Below are 6,000 nucleotides of genomic sequence, written 5' to 3'. Positions count from 1 at the left end.
GATCTCCTGACCTCGTGATCCGCCCGTCTCGGCCTCCCAAAGTGCTGGGATTACAGGCTTGAGCCACCGCGCCCGGCCGGCAGTTTCTTAAAAAGTTAGATATTTAGCTTACAACTCAACAAATCTACTCCTAGGGATTTACCCAAGATAAATAACATATATCCACACAATAATTTACATGTGAATGTTCATAGAAGCATTATTCATAATAGGCCCAAACTGAAACAATCTAAATACACATCAGCTGGTGAATGGATAAACAAAATGTGGCATATTCATAAAATGGCAAACAATTCAGCAATCAAAAGGAATGAATGTATGCTAATACATGCTACAACAGGGATGGCACTCGAAAATGTTATGCTAAGTGAAAGAAGCCAGACACAAATGACTACATGTTGTATGCCTCCATTTATATGACTTTCTAGAAAAGATAAATCTGTGGAAACAAAAAGCATTCAGTGGGTGTCCAGAGCTAGAGTGAGAAAGAGGATTGCCTACAAGTGGTCATGAGGGAACTTTCATGGGGTAATGGAAGTGTTCTAAAACCAGATCGAGGTGATGTTTGCACAACTCTATAACTTTACTATGATAACTTTACTAAACTGTACACTCCCAATTGGTAGATTTTATGGTATATAAATTATGCTATTTTGTTAAAAAAGAAATAACTTGTAATGACATTTTGAAAATAACTTGTCCAAGATCTCAAAAGTAGCAGAGTAGTGATTTGAACAGAACCTTCCTTCAGTGCTCTTCTTGGCTCTTCATTGCTCTTCTTGCCAGCCTCTGCCATTTGCTGCTTGTGTATGGCTTGTCTCCCAACAGAAGGAAAGCTCTTTAAGAACAAGGAGCATGCCTTTACATCTTCAGGACTTTCTCAAGTGTCCTCAACAAATATGTGGAACCGAGTTGATAGCACATCATAATATAATTGGATTATTCTGTACCAGAAGGAACAGCATAGGGCTGCTATTTCTCCAAATGCTGCCTGGAGTGTTGAGACAGAAGGGGTAGATAGTCCATCAAAGGCATGCCGCCTGAAGAACAATGTAGTGACAGGGCTGGCTGACAGCGAGAGACAAAGAGCTGTGCTGTTGAACACTGCCCAGAGCAACCTGTCTCTTCCTGCTCAGCCCAGCAGACTGTAAATGGACCACAAAAGCCTGCTGGAAAGAGGACAAGAGCTTAAGAATTTGCTGAATGTGTTACCCTTGATAGCAAGAGTAAACCCGAATGACCTTCCTGGGACACACAGTAGAGCTCATTAGAATATAGGCCAGACCTGAATCCAGGCAGGGAGGTGGAAATAAGTATTTGAAGACATTGGAGTAGGCTCACACATATTTGACCAACTCAAATTTTTCCAACTTTGTTGGAAACCAATATTAAAATCAGTTGTTCATAACTTAAGGTGTTATAAGGAAAATTTGTCTACAACTTGAAAACAGGCCAATGGAACTGCTTGCTGGGCAAGCAGTTCAGTGACTTGCTGGGCATTGACTGGCATAACCTATAAGGAGTGCATTTTTGATTGCTCTCCACTGATTAGGCTTATTTTAGAGCCATAGGGGTAGAAATTAGCTTATAGAAAATTTGATAATAATGCCAATGATTCTTGTCCACAGCAAAGCAAGTGATTTAGAAAAGTAGCAGATTTAGAAAAGATAGTCCTAAACATTACATCTTATTGCCCTTTCAGATGTTAACCAGTTTTGCATCTATTATTAACTTTAATTCAGCATTCCTGACTGCCTTTAGATACCTCTGTTCTTCAAGTTCTCCTTTGAACCAGTGTGAACAACTTATGGGCTCTCCCATTAATTAGTGAGTCAAATAAAATCTTTTATATTGGCACAGGAGTCATAGTTTTAACTTTTTGAATATTACATTTTAAGAGTGTGCATGTAACAGTTCAGGTTCTTTGCTATGGAGACCACAATTTCTAAACTAAATGTGGTAGTCTAGCATCTTATCAGACAATTAAAGGAGTCCCTACCTTCCTACAATCTTGAAAGTCTCCTGTTGCTTCTCTATCAGTCTGACAGGTGCTACTTTCTTTACCAAAATCTTCCTCTAACCTTTAGACTGAGCTAGATGTCTTTGTTCTATGTACTGTCTTCACTTGCTTTTCTCGCAACACTTAGCATAGGCACACCCACCTGAAAAATGGTAAAACTCCAATGAAGTCAGAACAGTTACTGAGGAAGCAGTGGGCAGGGCAGGCTCTGCGACCAGTTTAGACCATGGTTAAGTGCCAGGGGTTGGAGAAGTGTCCAATATTACACAAGTAGCAGAGTAGGGATTTGGACTGGACCTTCCTTCGGTGCTCTTCTTAGATCTAGGAGGTCAAGGCTGCAGTGAGCCATGATCATGCCACTCCACTCCAGCCCGGGCAACAGAGTAAGACCATCTCAAAAATAAAAAGAAAAGATTAATAGTAGAAATGTAGTTGAATAGCCAAGGTTCAAGGAACAGGTGGGCGGTCTTGGATTGGGCACCAGGTGGGAGCCCACCTACTGCTTTTTTGGGCAGATCATCTTCTTCTTAAGTCAAACCACCCAATCAAAGTTTCATTGCCCACAGCTGGTCCAAGGATCCCAGAAACCAATGGTGATAACTTTTTATATCAAGATTAATAGTGAAAGATTGGGTGCATTGGCTCACACCTGTAATCCCAGCACTTCAGGAGGCTGAGGTGGGAGGATTGCCTGAGCCCAGGAGTTTAAGTCCAGTCTGAACAACATGGCAAAAACCTTTCTCCACAGAAAAGTTAAAAAATTAGACAGGCGTGGTGATGCAAGTTTGTAGTCCTGGGTACTCTGGAGGCTGAGGCGGGAGGATTGATTGAGCCCAGGAGGTCAAGGCTGCAGTGAGCCATGATTGAGCCACTGCACTCCAGCCTGGGCGACAGAGTGAGGCCGTCTCAAAAAGAAAAAGAAAGGTATTAATAGTGGAAATGTGGTTGAATAGCCAAGGGTACTTGTCCTAGACAAACAGAGAGGACTCGTTAAACTAGTTCAAAACAATTACAAGTATTTAAATAAGCACATTCTAATTCTTACATAGTAACTAGCTCTACAGCACCTTTCTCTTTTTTTTGCAATCAAAGCTGAGTCTTAGAGAGATTATCTTTTATGTGTTTTAAAAAATAAGTTTATAATTGCCTTTTTCTATTTTTCATATAAGATTTAGGTGAACTTTAGCAATGGCTCCAGCCCTCTTGTGAAGTATTGACACTTCAGTTGGAATTAGTTGGCCAAAATATTTCTTCAAAGTTTAGTAGGGATGGATGATTTCTACATTTGTGGATAGCCATGCCTATCTGCAAATTATAAAATTTATAACAGACTATATTATTAGTTAAAAGAAATGAAAAAGCCTGTGCATGCATACTACACATACATAACGGAAGAACTAACACAATGACAAGGACATTAAATTCACAATACCTAGTCATGATTTTAAAACTCTTGTAAAATGTAAAAATATTTAGAGATCGCTTGAACCCGAGAGGCAGAGGTTGCAGTGAGCTGAGATTGTACCACTGCACTCCAGCCTGGGTGACAGAGCAAGACTCCTTCTCAAAAAAAAAAAATTTTTAGAGATCATTAAAAAATAATTTATATTTTGTTTACAAGAGACAAACTTAAAGTGATACAGAAAGTTTAAAAATAATTTTTAAAAGGAGATAGACATGAATATACATGCTGATACAGGTAAAGAGAGAACAATGTTGGCAGTATTAATATCAGACAAAGGAAAATTCAAGGAGAAAACTTAAGGGGAGCAAAGGTGTTTCATATAACATTTTTAAGAAAATGGTTTGCAACAAAAGAGTGCCTCTTACACATCGGATAGGGGCAAATGCTATCATCACGGTGTAATTGCCAATTGTGCTGTAGTCAGTCAACATATTTTTAAAGTCATTTTTATGAAATTCTAAATATTGAGCAAACATCAAATCATCTGAGAAGAAACTATTAGAGGTAGAAGGGAAAACTAAGATTTTGATTATAACAAGATTTTCACACACTCAGCTCAATCACAGACAGAGCAAATAGACAAAATAAATAAGGATACAGAGGACCAGGATAATATGATTAATGATATTTGCTTAATAGATCCATGTGGAAAATTACAGATTACAAATAGAGAAAATATTCTTTTCAATGTCAATGGAATTTAACAGAAATTAATCATTTATTGACACACTAAAGAAAGCTCAAGGCTTTCCAAAAAGTAGAAATTATATGGGCTATGTTTTCCATCTATGATGCAATAAAACTAGAAATAAAAACAATGTTAAAAATTTAGAACAAAAAATGTCTGAGAACTTAAAAATTTTTAAATGAGTTTTTAAAAATGGGTGAATAAAAAAATCACAGTTAAAAAATGACAGTAAGAATATTACTTCTCAAACAAAATATATTACCAAAGTTTTTGGGTAGATTGTGTTCATCTTTCCAATTATTTGCCATCCTCCCTGTGACAGCAGTATGCCCTTCTCTTTGAATGGGTGACATTGGTTTGACCACTAGAATGTGAATGGGGTGGGGGCAATGTTTGCCTTGTCCAAGCAGAAGCTCCAAGAGCCTCAGCATGTTTCAACCACAGGAACAGCATGTCCCAGAGAGGAGGCTGTTTGTTCAGCCTGGATCTCAGAATGAAGACGTTAATCAAAACTGCAGTCAACATGCAAAGGACATGAAATGTAAAAGATAAATAAACCTGGGCTGTTGTAAGCCAGTGAGGTTTTGATATGATTTGTTCCTTCAGCATTACCTAGCAAAAATGAACTAATACAGCTATATGCAGTAAAGAAAACTGTAGTCTCAAGTGTGTTTATTATTAAAGAAAGGAAACAACAAAATAATCTAAGCTTTTAACTGCATTCAGAAGGAGAAATATAAGAGAATCAGGAGGAAATAACATGAAATTGAAATTAAAATTAATTACAAGAGTGAAGAAATGATAGTAAATCCAAAATCCATTCTTTGAAAAGAGTCAGTTATGTTGGCGAGCTCCTCACAAGTCTAATCAAAACAAAAAAAGAAAGAAAAAAATACACAAAAATTCCAAAGTAAAATATCAATGAGAAGTAGATTTAGGCAAAAATACAAAAGATATTATGAAAAATTTTGTGAAAATACCATATTTTTTTGTTGATAAACTCAAAAATCATGATTAAATCAAAGATTTAAAGAATAAAAATGAAAATGATCAAGTCTTATAAAAGAAGTTGAGAATCTGAATAGAGAAAATAAAACAAAAAGCATAGAAAAGGTAGAAAATTTTGTTAAAGATCTATTGTTAAAGGTACTGGATCCAGAGAAACTTAGAGACAAGTTATTTCAAATCATTAAAAACACATAATTCCTGTGTTATTAAAAGCAAAAAGGAAGGGAAATGGAAATCTTTTCCATTTCTTTTAGAAAACTCGATAACCCTGATACCAAAACTTGACATATTAGAACCCAAAAGAGAGCCAGGTATAGATGAAATATAAAATTATAATAGTCTGTGATGGCTGATACTGAGGGTCAACTTGATTGGATTGAAGGATGCAAAGTATTGATTCTGGGTTTCTCTGTGAGGGTGTTGCCAAAGGAGATTAACATTTGAGTGAGTGGGTTGGGAAAGCCAGATCCACCCTTAATCTGGTGGGCACAATATAATCAGCTGCTAGCAAATGTAAAGCAGGCAGAAAAACATGAAAAGATGAGACTGGCTTAGCCTCTCAGCCTACATCTTTCTCCCATGCTGTATGCCTCCTGCCCTCGAACACTGGACTCCAAGTTCTTCAGTTTTGAGATTTGAATTGGCTCTCCTTGCTTCTCAAACTTGTAGACAGCCTGTTGTTTTGAACTTGTGATCATGTAAGTTAATACTTAATAAACTCCCATATATATATATGAAATTCTAAATATTGAGCAAACATCAAATCGTCTGAGGAGACACTATTAGAGGTAGAAGGGAAAACTAAGATTTTGATTATAA

The sequence above is a fragment of the Piliocolobus tephrosceles genome, chromosome 8, assembly GCF_002776525.5.
Source record: "Piliocolobus tephrosceles isolate RC106 chromosome 8, ASM277652v3, whole genome shotgun sequence".
Classification (NCBI taxonomy): domain Eukaryota; kingdom Metazoa; phylum Chordata; class Mammalia; order Primates; family Cercopithecidae; genus Piliocolobus; species Piliocolobus tephrosceles.
The sequence above is the reverse complement of the archived record's forward strand: the minus strand, read 5'-3'. Positions refer to the sequence as shown.